The sequence below is a fragment of the Patagioenas fasciata genome, chromosome 2, assembly GCF_037038585.1.
Source record: "Patagioenas fasciata isolate bPatFas1 chromosome 2, bPatFas1.hap1, whole genome shotgun sequence".
Lineage (NCBI taxonomy): Eukaryota > Metazoa > Chordata > Aves > Columbiformes > Columbidae > Patagioenas > Patagioenas fasciata.
In genome coordinates, this window is record NC_092521.1 from 33591246 (window position 1) to 33607706 (window position 16461).

Consider the following 16461-nt stretch of genomic DNA (forward strand, 5'->3'; position numbering starts at 1 on the left):
CATTTACACATATTGCAAAGATAATAAAAACCACCCAAATAATTTGGATAAGATTTATTGTAGAAATTGTGAAAAAAAAAATTCCTTGATACATGATTTTTTTTTTTTCGGTTTGTGTTGACTGAAAGTAAAAAGCTATGAAAAGACTAGCCAGCAAGAACAGATACCTTTTGGAAGTCAGAAGTTACAGACAAAAAACTGAGAACAGTCAAATGATGAGTTAAACCTTCCAGAGGAAATTAAAACAGATAGTAAAAGGGTTTGTAGCCATATTAATATAATTAAAAAAAAAAAAAGAATGAGACAAGAAGTGGGATTCCACTGCAAGAACAAAGGAAAAGACATGAATGATAATCTGAGTAGAGTCCTCAACTAAATGAACACTTTGCTCTGTTGTCAATCTGGGTGATGATGTAGAACAGGTGGACATAAGAAATAAGAAAATATGCAAATAAATTAATATCTGCTTCCATCGGGCTAGGAAAATATTGAAATTAACTTGTTGAGTGAACTGGATAATCCCCATCCAAGAATACTGAAGGAGTTAGCACATGAAATTGCAACTTAGAATGTGAAAAAAATAGAATCAATTTCTATCTAAATATTCCTGTCTGGCTCCAAAAAAAGAAAAAGAAAAAAAAAAAACAAACCAAAATCCCCTACATTTTCCTCAGTGCTTGTCCATTCACTGCACACCACAAGATGGACATCATCATTTAAATTAATACTGAAATTAACTAAGTTTGTGCCAATATAATTAAATTAGGATACATAAGAATGACTCGGATCTAGACCGATGACACTTAATGTTATATATCTTATATCGACCTGTATTAGACAAGCAGATATACTAGTAAGCTTACCAGACACAAAGGAAACTAGTGGGAGTTTGGGAGTTTTGGTTCATTTCTTTTGCTCTTCAAAATTGGTGCTATTTGTACTATGAAACACCCATGAAGATAGTGGATGAACATATCCATTTGCAGGAAAAGTCCATGATCCAAGGGTATGTCACATAATCTTAACATATCTGACAATATTAATTTAAGAATATCCCTGCTGGGTTAGGTTTAGAGTGTGTGCCAAAGACATACCTTATAAAAAAAAAACAAATGAAACCATTGTGGTATTTTAAGAACAAAGCCCTGTTAAGGCATTCAGGGTATTGCACTAACGTCAATACTGTGATTTAGTGTTAGGAAAAGCAGAGAAACACATGACAGGTACAAGCACTTCAGATACCTATGTGCCACATACTATGTCCTTTCTGAAAAACTAAATCAGAGAAGTGAGAAAACACTCTATTAAAATACTAGTGTTGGGTTTTGCTCTCTTCTAGGAAATAAACAAACAAACAAATCTCTTGGATTTACTGCAAAAATAACCTTTTTGGTGAGATACAATGCAGCTAGTAAAACAATTAAAGGAAGCAGTCAAGGAATAGTAACAGAAATATCCACCAATATTAAGAACAAACTAATTCTCTCACCAATATCACTGGTAAAGAAGTTAAGTATGAGCCAGAGATTTTAAGGAAGCCTTCAGTAAGAATAAATTCACTATCACATCTACTGAAATTGTTTCAGTGAAAGTTCCCAAACAGAAAACATGCAAAAAGAATTGTGATGATCAGCCCAAGCCTTGTTCTCTGATGAGATAGTTATGACAAAAGCGGAATCTGTACTCCTGTATTTTTTGCAATAACTTTCTAGAAAAATAAATTCTATGGTTAGGCAGACAGCCTGTTGAAACGTACTATTCAGCTTAATCTTTACAGTAGAAATATTGACAATGAGAGCAATAAGAACAGCAAATACTTTGCTTTCTGCTAAGTATTTGGATGATTGAGTTCTTGATCAAAAACATCTAATTATTATAGCAAGAGCACACAGCCAGAGAGATCAACTCTGTTCACTTTTATATAACCCCCCCAAAAAACCCCAAATAAATCACCATGTACATATAAGAAAATGTTCTTGCTAGCCACTGGATTTTAAACACTACTAGTCCTGAGAACTCATCCTAAAAATAGATGGTTTAATGACATTAACACTTTTGTAAAAAAAGCAGTAATTTCGTAATAGCTGAACTATTACATGCTGATTGTCAACTAGAGTGAATAATTTCCTATGTATTTTAAGTTACAATAGACTCAACTTGATGAAGTATGTAATTTGAAATTCTTAAGTTTGTAATTTGAATGATTACTTTGTCTCACTGTAAGCTGCTTAGGTTTTTTCATTTATAAAGCTGAAACATTTGGCTACACAAACATGGCATCAACATAACTTGTCATACAATCCTTTGTTTTTTAATCATCTTCTACTGATAATCTAAATGATGATTAGACTTGTCTCAGTGATTTCTTTGCTCTTCTAATACACATTTGTATTAATCCCTACTACATATTTTGATTTATTCTTAATTTTTTTTAGAACTAGATAGTATTAAAATCCTTTTTAAAAATGAAAATGATTAGAAAATAACATTTTAAATGTACATGAAATCATGAAAAAGATTTTGGGAATGCCAGATGTTGCACTTAGTACAGAAAAGCACATTTAACATTCAAGTGTGGCCTAATGCCATTAGCTGGAAGGACTGAAATTAAAATCTTTGTAGGTTGTAGAAGATTAATATATATATGTTAAAGATGATTTTCTTACTGTACTGCACTACATATACAATATGTATAGTCTCATTTTGTCTCAGTGTGTACGGAAATTTGGCATTATTTCCTCACCATCTTGCTACCATAAAATTCTAGGACTTTCTGGAAATAATTCAGGGCTTTTTCTGTTGTTTGACATTATGAAGAGGAACTGGAAAGGGTTTTCAGTGGCACTGCTCAACTAGCAGTAACAAATGTCAAGAAATCTAAAAAAAAAAGAGGCCCCTGGGTCCCAAACAAATTTGAATGCACAACCTCACTGCTGGTGAGAAGAGAGTTAAATCGCATGTCTGATAAAGCTTGGTGAAGACCAATCAGTGTGCAGCAGATGTTAGCAAAGAATACTGCATGTCTCCCTAAAAACACATTGAACATCCCGAACTTTAAACAAGGTCATTATGCATATTGGGGATATCAAGCTTACTACAGAAAGAATTAAGTGAGTCTTGTCTAGTTTTGCTAACACAACTTTTCTGAAAGAGTCATCCTGTGAATTACATAAAGGAACACTTCGCCCAGACAGCGAGCTGCAGATCAGTTGATCCAAGGCACTCAGTCTCTCTATGGAGTTCTTTAGTGGCAGTGTAGCTAGAAAAAATGGCTTCAGACACTGAAGATACACTCAGTAAACTCAAGTTACTCACAGTGATAATGATAATATTTAAGAGAATGCAAAGGACATGCAGGAGAACAGATGTGTATGCAGAAAGCAAGAGTGAATGCAAAACGTACAGTTCAGCAGTAGCCTCTTAGAAAATCAGCATTTCTGGATTCTGGATTCAGACAAGAACCAACATTTCAGCTCATCTCTAAGCATTCAGATAACTTGATTAAGTTATATGTGTAGTCACCTCCACAAAGTAATATTGACAATCATCAGCACAATGGGAAAAATACCCAAGCTAACAAAAAAAAAAAAAAAACAACACCAAAAATCAATCAATCAAACAAACAAACAAAAAATTTAAAATTGCAAAAGTGGAGAGACAAACTATTTTGCTCTTTCTAAAAAAAGCTTGAATGCTTGAACTCTGAGGAAGAGAATTCAGAAAGTGAGCAATCTTATGCTGCAGAAACAGACTTCTGCAGTCAGTGACAGAAAAGATAAGATTACAAGTGAAGCTGGTGAGGAGCCCATTGTGGTCATTAGAGAAAGTTGGAAAGATTATTTCAAAGAGGAGAGTTCCAGAGTACACAATGAGGCACAACAGTGAGAAATACAGGTATATTGCCAACTGCACAAGCAGGAGATGAAGTGGAGGATCAGAAGAGACAGTGAAAAAGTGAGAGCAAGGAGGAGTATTTCATATCTGAATGGTTGTCCAGAAGAGCAAAATCTTATTTGGGAGAGAAGATGGCAAATAAATCAGTAGAAAAACATACAAATATGTCAAATAAGGGATTTTAAAGAACTGTTTTCAAGTTTGTTTTCCTAAAAATTGACAAACCTTGACAGTTTTTTTTCATTTTCAAGACTTTTTTTTTACTTTGATAATTCCTCACATTTTTCCCCCAGAAGTAACTGGATTCAAATTTGATTCTTATGCATACAAGCACAGGCACATAGATATGTGAAGGTGCTCAGCAGTGGCTCTATCACTCGGCTGTGTTCTCAGATGGATTTAAAAGAACCATACATTCATATTTTTCTTTTTCCCTACAAACTAAGCAGTTGATTCATGTGAAATTTTAAGAAGACAGCAGTTTTCATGTCTTTTACTTTCCATACATACACTTTTTATGGATTTCCTCAATTTTTTATTCTTTTTTCTTGGGGGGGGAGGGGCGGAGCAGGCAGGAGGAGCGTCGTTTCTTTAAATAAGACATCTCTGTGTGTTCTGGTTGAGATCTGTGTCTTCTGATCATATCTGTCAGGGATAGCTTTCTAAGAGATATGTCTCTTACACAAATATAAAATCTTGATAAAAATTATAATGGGGACTTTTGTTCCACTATTTTTTAAATAGAGATTTACAGTCATTTTCTAGTCATCATTAATGTTTTAAATGTAAATGCATACATATTTCCCACAAATCTGATGGATGTCACTGGGAGAGGTGGATATGCTCATGTAGCTGGTAGACATAAAAACTCACTGAGTGATGAGGTGGGGAGGAGGAAGCAACAAACATCTGAAAGTTGGTCTGTTCATGTGACCGGCCATGTATGGAGCCTTGTCAATCACAGAAGAGGCAAAGGCACCCACAGACTTCACTCAAAGTGCTAGAGGTTTTCAAAAGGCTCCTGTTGGGAGTGTGTTCTTCTGGAATATTGTATCCTGTGTCAGATGCACATTTACACTTACTTGCTGAGAGATGCAATGTTCTTTGTGGCATTTTTTACCCACACATATCCACCTCCAATTCTTTATGCCAATTAAGTGTGAGAAAACTGCTGGAATAAAAAACATTGGGGAGAGAGGCAACTTGCGGCAAAGTTGACAAAATGCCTTAAATCTTCGCAAAGAAAGGGGAAATTCTTCTGTTTCGCCCCCTTACTCTTCCTTCAAATAAGCCCATTCCTCAGATAGTTTTCCATAGACCTGGTAGTGTTCTCCTTAAACATCCTTTCTACACAGAAACCAAGATTCTCACTCCAGTACCTTATGTAAATCGTGGTAGAACACTACAAGGCCTTTTTTATATATCTTGCTGTTTCTTAGCAAGGGACAGATAACTTCTGTATTGTGTCCTCTGAAGCACAGTGGTCTAGAGAGCCTTCAGAATTTATGAGTCAGACCTGGAAATCCTGAGATTCAAGATATTCTCCCAATAAATTATATTAGTAGGATGTTTACAGTCACTTTAGAAAAGGAAGCAAGGAAATCAATCTTTGCAAAGCTTCCTTCAATGTTTTTTACCACAATCTTAGTACTCTTGTTACAGCCAACTACCATAAAAGCCTAAATTTAAATTAGGCTAGAAACACTGATTGCTTTCATAAAGTATAGAAACTAGCACAAAAATACCCCCATAAATAGAAATCAAAAGGAGACTCAGAAGAAAAGAATCCACAAAGCTAACATAAATGCCTAGAACATATTTTTGAGGAATTCTATGGCCTCAAACTTTTACTACTGATCAAATAAACATGTAGAATCTGGTGTTCATTCTTCTTAGTGCGGTGGCAATGCAGACAGTTCTTAAAGAAGGAATAAATAATAGTTGCACATCTCTTACATGCTAAAGCAGTACAAAATGGCCTTAATTTAAATTGGGATCTGTCCTGAGATATATGACCACAGGCCCTTTGATTTGAGAGTTTGGGACAGATTAATGTATTATTCCATAGACACATGGGTAGGAGTAACTTCATAAGACTGCCAATTAGAGTGTTCTTCCCCTATGGAGTCCTCCCAGGGCAATGACCCTAATCTAACAAAACATGTAAGTAGAGACTTAATTGTAATGTCAACAGAACTACTCACATGCTTAAAGTTAACCATATGCTTAAGGGTTCTGCTGACCAAGCATTGTATCAGTTTACTACTACTGCTCTTTAAAAGCAGTGGTCAGAATCTCCGGTTAAACTTATCCATGTACTGAGATTTTCTGGCTCCTGATCACTCAAACAAAAGCACAGGAAAGCCTGTATGACTAACCAAATGCAGGTGATCTCCTGCTGTATAATCATTCCTAATCATTCCATTCCATTAAGTCCTTCATAAAACCCACCTCTTAGAGTTCAGTCACTGATATTCCACATGTTTAGGTAACATCCAGGGTCCTCTGAGAAAGTAAGAAAATTCAGCTGAATGAAACCTGAGTGCATACTAAAATTTTAAATCATACTATTCTGTAGCAAGAAAAATCACAAGCAATGTTTAGAACGTTTAGATGTCTTTCTTCCTGTTAAATTATTTAGCTTTGTATTTTAAAAAGGCACTTTTAAAAGCAGAAGCTTGTCCTCTAGATTTAGATGTTTTAACAGAAATTAAACGTTATTAGCAGGCATGGCTGAAAATAATAAAGATTTCTGTCATACTTTGTAGTGGAACAATCATATCTGGCAGTTGTATACACCCCTATGAAGTCCAGAGCTTTCATTATGACTGTTGATGGCTCTTTTACATCTTTTGTGCCCCACTGTGCCTGTCCTCACATACGCACGTTGGCTGATGCCCACCGTCATGTTTCCCCTGACCCTGGGGTACAGTGGCTCCAATTACGTACACATTCCCTCAGTTGGTAGAGCAGCAGGGTGGGGCCTTTGGTCAACAGAGAGTGTCCTCAGCCAAGGAGACACCCCAGACCCAGAGGAGCTGGGGAAAAGGGAAGGGGAAAAGAGAAGGGGGAAAGGGGAAAGGGGAGAGGAGAAAGTGGAAAGGGGAAAGGGGAAAAAGGAAAGGGGAAAAGGGAAAGCGGAAAAAGGAAAGAGAAAAGGGAAAGGAAAGGGGAAAGGGGAAAAAGGAAAGGGGAAAAGGGAAAGCGGAAAAAGGAAAGAGAAAAGGGAAAGGAAAGGGGAAAGGGAAAGGGGAAAAGAAAAGGGAAAGGGAAAGGGAAAAGGGAAAGGGAAAGAGGAAAGGGAAAAGGAAAAGGAAAAGGAAAAGGAAAAGGAAAAGGAAAAGGATGAAAACCAAAACATTAGTAGCCATCCCAGAATCACAGTGCCAGTCGTCCTAACACAGGGACTGTTGTCTTTGAGGAAAAATTTTAAGGATCTAATTCTGCATATTAATAGCTAAAGTAGAACACAGTATGATTCTCAAAAGTCTTATTCGGACTCTTGGAACTGTGAAAAGACAAAAAAATCCTAACACAGAACAAAGTATAATATTGAAGTGTGGAGATATTAATATACTCTTTATTACTGTAACTAAATGCATTTGTTCAACATGTTTTATTTGGTTTCTGCTTAAATTATATTGATTGTAATAAGTATCATATTGTGCAATTCTTTTTCCTGTATCATCACTAAATAATGTAAAAGCTGTCATGAAGTGGTATAATCTTACATTATCTATTTTTTATTTTCTACATGAAAAATCAGAACAGAGATTATTTCCTTTCAACATGCATATTTTATGCATTCATAGCAGGCATAATGGGGACTTTTTAAAACAAATATTATTTCTTAAGGTGCATCAGGCCAAGATGCTTACAATCCAACCATGTAAAAATAGGCTGTAGCACAAAAAGAATATTCGCTTAGTCTTGGTATAAACTTTAGTAAAAGAAAACAATTTTCCACAGACAATATACCATCTGTCTCTAAACCATGTGAAAAGAAAAGCTTTTAAAATCCAGCCGCTGCTAATGTGACATGTTGAAACATTAATCACCCCCTAAGGCCAATATAATTGTAGCTCCATGTTAATTACCTAACAATTAACAGCAGTAATTTCCAAGGGGCAATCAATGAATTAGCTTGTGATTTTCCCACAGACTTCAGTCCCACACTGCCAGCCTGAATGCATTTCAAACTCTGAACCATGGTTCATCAATGACACTTCTGGTGTATGAAATAAAAATTCATTTGCACCCTCGCTAATTAGGCTCGATTATATCCCTATGTGTATTACAAACTCTATTCACTTGCACAAAATCTCTGCCACAGGCATTTTTCTCCATTTAAAAATTCGTTTTCTATTAAATTAGAAGGTCACCTAGCAGGAAAATGTACTAATCAAGATTTTATCACTAACGAATTAGAGTGTTTTAATAAGCAAGTTTAATTAAGTTATCCTAACAAGTGATAATGGCTATCTCCAACCTATCTGAATGTTTATGCAAGTATAGGTGCAGTATATGCAAACATGTATCCATAAAAAAGTGTACCATGTATACGCACAAAAATAATTACAAATTAAAATATTCTCTAAAAATGTACCCACGCTTCTTTTTCTCTACTTTTTATTACATTTCTGTACAAAATTTTACCTAAGCTAGAGTTTCTGTTGCTAGATCCTTTAAGAATCTTATTACTTGGTCACGTAATCCAGTGGTAGACTCCAACTCAGCTTGGTTGAATAGGATGTTATCACCTCCTACTGTTCAGATATAAACCTGCTCTTGCTATGAGTCGGTGTTAATCTGCCAATAATTAACCATTAATATAAATTGGCTGAATCGTCACTTACTCAATTTGCAGCTGATGTATTAACTTTTATTCTCTATAGATTAAAAAATTAAGCACTGTTTTTACATCAAGTAGTGTTATGATTTCCTTTAACTATGTTTATGTTTCGTGAGCATGAAAAACGGCAAATTTTGCAGCTAATCTTTTCAAGAAGCCAGAGTGCAAGGAATGAATACATTACACTTTCCCTCATTAGACTTAATCAGAATTCCAGTAGTATCAACTTTGTGCAAGGAACAAAAATATGAATTCAATGCATTAAATTTGCATCTTGGGTTTCAGGAAAGGTAGCTCCAATACTGCAAACGTATTTTATCTTCTGACTTATATTCCATGGTAGACAATGAACTCTGATAGAATGGGCCATACCATTTTCTCTCCCAAGTACCTTCCCTCTCTCAACCCTTCAGGAATAGATGGTTCTCTAGGGCAAACAGAAGCCACTCACCTCATGCTCCTTAAATGGTTCATTGAAGTGTTTGAGCTGTGACCCAGTACAAATCCAACGTTCCATAACAAATATGAAATGGGCGGATAAAGCTTTCAATCTCAGCAAGCATATTTTAGGCTGTGGAAAGCCATTCCTGGATTGTCATCTTTTTTGGTAGGTGCAGTACAAGGTAACTCCCAGCCAGCAGAGATGTGTGTGCTGACTAGCTCCGTGTTCCAGGTGGACATTCGGATGGTCTTTCAGCTGTTTTCTCTCTTTCCATCTTCTCCCCAGACATTATCTTGCTCAGCTACTCAAAGATGGTGAGAGAAGTCCTCCTGCTAAACCCCATCAGCAGGTTCACTGCAATTAAAAGTTTTGATAAAAAGTTAAATTCCTTTGAATTCAAAGAAACAGAAAGAAAATTAGAGTATGTCTGTCAAGAGGCTTTGTGAGTAGACCAGCTCACAGTCTGCACCCATATCTCTGCCATCTACTGTGGGAATTGTTTTCATTGAGGAAAGGAAGGCTCCTTTCATGTCTGTGGTGAAGAGCCAGGCTGGGCAAAATCTCAACTCCTTTGGATCCTGCTCCCTATCCAAGAAGGAGAAACACACTTCCGGGGACCACCAGGAAGATTTGATTGCTCTGCTTCTGTTGTTTGGCAGGGCTTACTAGAATCACAGAATCACAGAATGGTTAGAGTTGGAAGGGACCTCTGGAGATCATATAGTCCAACTCATCCGCTAAAGCAGATACACCTAGAGTAGATTGCACAGAAATGCATCCAGGAAGGTTTTGAATGTCTCCAAAGAAGGAGACTTCACGACCTCTCTGGGCAGCATGTTTCAGTGCTCTGTCACCCTCTAAGATGTTTCTCCTCATATTTGCAGGGAACCTCCTATGCTTCAGTCTGTGCCTGTTGTCCCTCATCCTATCATTGGACAGCACTGAAAGGAGTTTGGTCCCATCCTTTTGACATTCACCCTTAAGATATTTATAAACATTGATAAGAACTCCTCTCAGCCTTCTTTTCTCCAGGTTGAACAGACCCAGCTCTCTCAGTCTCTCCTCATAAGAAAGGTGCTCCAGACCCCTAATCATCTTCATAGCCTGTTGTTGGACTCCCTCCAGTAATTCCTTGTCCTTCTTAAACTGTGGGACCTATAACTGGACACAGTACTCCAGATGCAGCCTCACCAGGGCAGAGTAGATGGGGGAGGATAACCTCCCTTGTCCTGCTGGTCACACTCTTCTTAATGCACCCCAGGATACCACTGGCCTTCTTGGCCACGAGGGCACATTGTTGACTCATTGACTTGGATTATGGTTCAACCTGTTGTCAACCAGAACTCCCAAGTTCTTCTCTGCAATTCTGCTTTCCAGTAGGTCAATCCCCAACCTGTACTGGTACCTGGGGTTATTCCTCACCAGGTGCAGGACCCTACACTTGTCCTTGTTGAACTTTACTCCTTCAGCCTGTCTGGGCCTCACTGAATGGCAGCACAGCCTTCTGGTGTGTCAATCCTTCCTCCCACTTTGGTACCATCAGCAAACATGCTGAGGGTGCACTCAGTCTCTTCATCCAGGTCACTGATGAACAAGTTGAACGGAACTTGGCCAAATACTGACCCCTGGGGAACCCCACTCATGACAGCAGCACTAACCAACAACCAGACTCTGCACCATTGATCACAACCCTCTGAGCTCTGCCATCCAGCCAGTTCATGATCCATCTCACCACGCATTCATCCAGCCCACACTTCCTGTGCTTGCCTATGAGGATGTTGCGAGAGACGGTGTCAAAAGCCTTGCTGAAGTCAAGCTAAACAATATCCACTGCTCTCTTCTCATCTACCCAGCCAATCATAGAAAGCTATCAGGTTGGTCAAACATGATTTCCCTTTGGTGAACCCATTCTGACTATTCCTGATAACCTTCTTTTCCTCCACATGCTTGGAGATGATGTCCAGAAGTTGTTCCATCACCTTTCCAGGGGTGGAGGTGAGGCTGACTGGCCTGTAGTTTCCTGGCATATCCTTCTTGCCCTTTTTGAAGACTGGAGTGTTGTTGGCTTTCTTCCAGTCCTCAGGCACCTCTTCTCTTATCCAAGACCTTTCAAAGGTAATGGATAGCGGCTTAGAAATAACATCTGTCAACTGTCTCAGCATTCATGGGTACATCTCCTTGGGGCCCATCGATTTGTGGATGTCCAGTTTGTCTAAATGATCTCTAACCTGGTCCTACTCAAGCAAGGGAAAGTTTTCCTTTTCCCAGACTTCCTCTCTTATCTCTAGGGTCTGGAATACCTGAAGGCTAGTCTTAGCAGTAAAGACAAGTGAAGAAGACCTTCAGTAACTCAGCCTTCTTTGTATCATCCATCACCAAGACACCCTTCGCATTCAACAGTGGACCTACATTTTCCCTAACCTTCCTTTTGCTGCTGATGTACTTGAAGAAGCCTTTCTTGCTGTCTTTTACATTCCTGGCCAGATTTGCTTCCAAGTGGAGCTTGGCTTTCCTCACTGCATCCCTGCGTACTCTAACAGCCTCCTTGTACTTCTCCCAGGTGGTCTGTCCCTTTTTCCACATTACATAAACATCCTTCTTCCACCTGAGTTTTGACTGGAGTTCCTTACTCATCCATGCTGGCCTCTTACTCCCTTTACTTGATTTCTTTATCATAGGAATATATCAATCTTGAGCTTGCAGGTAGCAATGTTTGAATATTAGGCAGCTGTCTTGGACCCCCCTACCTTCTAGAGCCCTATCCCATGGGATTCTTCCAAGTAGGACCTTGAAAAGGCCAAAGTTTGCCCTGCTAAAGTCCATGGTTTTGGCCCTTCTTATTGTCCTGCTTCCTCCACACAGGATCCTGAATTCCACCATCTCATGGTCGCTGCAGCCAAGGCTGCCCCCAACTATGACACCTCCAACCAGTTCTTGGCTTGTTGGGACAATGTCCAGCACCATGCCTCTCCTCATTGGCTCCTCCACCATCTGTGCCAAAAAGTTGTCATCAATGATTTGTAGGAGCCTCCTGGACTGTGCATGCTTAGCTGTGTTGCCCACCCAGCAGACATCAGAGCGATTGAAGTCTCCCAAGAGAACCACGGCATGTGATTATGAGGTTACTTCCAGATGTCTGTAGAAAGCCTCATCAACTTCCTCTTCCTGATCAGGTGGCCCACAGTAAACACCCATAACAGTGTCCCCTTTGTTAGCTTGTCCCTTAATTTTTACCTTTAAGGATTCAAGTTGTTTGTCATCCTCCCATAGGCAGAGTTCAATACATTTGAGTTGCTCTCTCACATAAATTGCAACTCCTCCACCTCACCTGTCTTTCCTAAAAAGTACATAGCCTTTTGTTACAACATTCCAGTCATGTGAGCTGTCCCACCATGTCTCCATAATAGCAATGAGATCATGGCCCTCTGAACGCAGAGAGATCTCTAATTCTTCCTGTTTATTCCCCATGATACACACGTTGGTGTACAGCCACTTCAGGGAAGTACCCAAGCATGCACGTTTCTCATAAGGGGTGCAGAAGATTCCACCACAGCCATGTGTACCCTTGAGGCGGTTGGACTTCTGATTTGATTTTCATCTTGGGATGCAGCTAAGGAATATTTGTCACTGCTCTGGATGGTCTGGCATGTTCCCCAGCTGGATGTGATTGAGTGAGCATCAACACTTTGGATCCCACCCCCCAAGCTCATCAGTTAGTAGCCTGCTTCACCTTGCCCCTCTATACTTGCTGGTTTATCCCACAGTATGTCACAGGTGAGCCCAATTACATCCCCCTCCCCCATCATATCTAATTTAAAGCCCTGTCAATGGGCCCTTCTAGCTTGTGTGCAAAGACCCTCTTTCCCTTTATGCATAAGGTGAACTCCATCTGATGTCAGCAAACCCGATGCTTTGTAGGCCATCCCATCATCAAAAAAGCCAAAATTGTGGTGGTGACACCAATCACAAAGCCATGTATTATTAGAGTGCACCTGTCTGTTTCTTCTAATGTCACTGCCAATGACTGGAACAAGAGACGATAAAATGACCTGTGCACCTGATTCCCTCACTAACCGTCCCAAAGTCCTGAAGTCTCTTTTAATTTCCCTTGGATTATGGTTCACAACCTCAGTGCCACCCACATGAAAGACCAGTAATGGATAGTAGTCCAAGGGCTATACCGGGCTATACCAGGCTAAGAAGTTTCCTGGCAATGTCCTTAACCTGGGCTCCAGGAAGGCAGCAGACCTCCCTAAGAGGAGGGTCCTTTTGGCATATTGGACCCTCTGTATCCCCCAAAAGGGAGTCACCTACAGCTATAACCCTCCTTTTCTTTTTTGTGGAGGTGCTCACAATTTCGGGGGGTAAGCCTTTCAGATTGTATGAGCACCTGTGGTGTAGATGGTCAATTGTTTCAAACCACAAGTCTTGACTATGAAGAGATTGAGGTTTGTCATCCTCCCAGAACCACTCCTTTAAAAAGCTAGATTCTGTTACATAACAGGTGAAACCGAGCCAGAAAAAACCCTCACAAGTCAACAATCCTACCTTCTACTGCAAGGTCTTACCAGAACCAGTCCTGAAGGATATTTTTCTAATTTTATTTTCTTAAAAAACAACAGCAGAGAATCCACAATCTTCCTCAGCAATATATTCTAATGCTCAGTTATTACATTCATTAGAAAGGTTGTCTATTCTTTGTAGGAGAACACCCTTGCTGTTTAGATGTTGCCTTCTTCTCTGACAGACCCTTCAAACCATCTCTTCTTGGTTCACCCAAATAATTTCCTGAAGAAATAGATGGCTTTACATTTGAGAAAACATTTTTAATCTCTGTCTCTTTCTTTTTCCCTGGGAATATGTACTTGCATATGAAACTCAGGTTTCATATTTAAATAGTAATTCGCTTGCTGTCATATTTGTAGATACCTTTCCAAATTAAAAGTCCGTGAATTTTAGCAGTGAAAAAGATAAGAAATGTAAGATGAACTTGCAATGTATTATTTTTAAAAATGCAATATTTAAACCCATCTTTTGGCTTTCTTTGTGCACGTGTGTGTGTGTTTATGTGACAGTACTCCTTTGATTAAGATTGAGAATAAAAAAAAATCTCTTCAAACCTTCTTTTTCTTGTCATGAAATATAAATATGACAGAAGACCTTAGCCCATATCTATATCTGCCTTTGGTAACAGTGGTCACCTTTGAGCTCAGGTTCCCCTGCCTAAGTGATGAAGCCATTTGCATCCATATTGCCAATAAGAAAAATTTTTTCCCACCTGGAGAGGCATTTCCTCAAAGTAACATACCTCAGTAGGCAGCCTGGGACCACTCACCATTTAAATGACTGTATAGGGATTGGTGACCTTCTCTCATGGTATGATCTTCATTAGCAGACAGGTAAGTTGATTCTTGTGGGTCCATTCCAACTAAGGACATTCAAAAATTTTGTTTCTGCTTTTGGAAAAAATGAAGTTTCAAGGAAGCATGCAAGACTTGCTTTGTCATCTAGTACAGATTTAAGCTATACACAGTAGCTACCAAGAATAAGCTTCCTAGGGCTATGAACAAACCAGTTGTAGATGTCCCAGGCTGCCGGTTTCTAATGCTTCCCTTTAGAAACTATTCCACACTATAAAAGATTGCTTTAATATTCTTCTCATCTTGCCTTATCTTAGTTTCATCACCATTCATTTAACATGTGAAAAAGCAGTTAAGGTATCATATCTCAAATTCATAGTCTTAAGTTCCAGCTTTTCTCCAGACATGCTGAGGCTGCAACTCGAGTCCCAGCTTTAAACAAGTATCTGGTCACCCTGTCAAAGAAATCAAAGGAAGCATGATACAATAATGGCTTGATCCCTTCCTTGTGTGCTGCTAAGCTTAAAAAATAATATGCCTAAACCACTCTTGTGCACTCAGTTATCTAGCACGTGTACGTGACTCTGAAAACAAAGTCAAGAAAACAAACTAAACAAAAAAAGGAAAGAAAATTATAAATGTGCATTATAGTTTCAAATGCTGAAAAGAGATTAAAAAGAATATCATTTCTCAATCACATTCCAGGGGAATACTACCAAACATTTTTTTCCACGTAACACTTATCAAACTTTGAGCTTCTTAAAAAAAAACTCACAACCAATCAACCAAACAAACAAAAAAACCACACAAGAATTCTGAAACTAATTCCATTTTCCATATTATCACAACATAAAACATTGACATTTGTATAGTTTACTCCATAGCTCCACATCTAGTCCACCACTGCAAAGATTTCAAAGGTAAAGACGGTGCCAGAGCCAGCAGACATGTTCTAATCTCTCCTCCAGTTTTTTTATGGGAATGACTGGTGGATTTTCTTTTCGATGGGAAACATGGGAATATAGCAGAGATGGGTGAAGCCACATTCAGCTTCCAAACTCAATATGGCAAAATCAGGGGCTGTGGGGAAAGACAATCTTGCTCTTTGGGGAGGCATTTGCTGGGAAAACTGCAACTAGAGTGGAGGATCAGTGAAGGATCCAGGAGTGATGACAGCAGGCACCCAAACGGAAACAGTGATGACTTATTGGGAAGACCTGTTAATTAACAAATGATGAAAAATTTTTATGCCTGCTGAGCATACACATCCAGTTCTACTGTGACCAACAGATTCATTATTTCCCAATCTGGGAAGGACTCTCTAAGGCAGAGAAGTGCCGTACAGGCTGAGAAAGAGGCTCAAAAATAGCAAACATAGTACTGTTTACGGTGTCTGAAATTGTAGTTGGGAGAGAAAGATGCAAATGATACTGTCCATATAGGGGAAGAGAAATGGGCAATCAAGTTGAGAAACAGCACTCTTGGTATTTTTTCAGCATTACTGTTAACTGATTTATACTAATAAGAAAGGAAAACAGATTAAGGAAGTGCCTATGCTCAGTAAAAATACTAATAAAGGCATTTCAAGGATGAAGAAACAACAATGGAAAATGCCCCAAAATGCTTGAAAGGAAAAGATTTTTGGTAGGTTCAGAAAAGCTTCCAAATACTCTAAGATTAAAAAAATTATATATAGATAGATAGATAGATAGATGGATAGATAAAATTCAATCCATTTCCTCCTTCTAGAGAAAAGATAACAAGTAGGAAGGAACTGACAAACAGAGCTATTGATTTTCAATTAATTACTTCTGGAAAACATCTGATAATTTTCTTGACTATTTCCAAGTTTGATTCAAGACAAGTTTCCATTTCTACCTTTAACCATACATTCATTAGTCACAACTATGAGA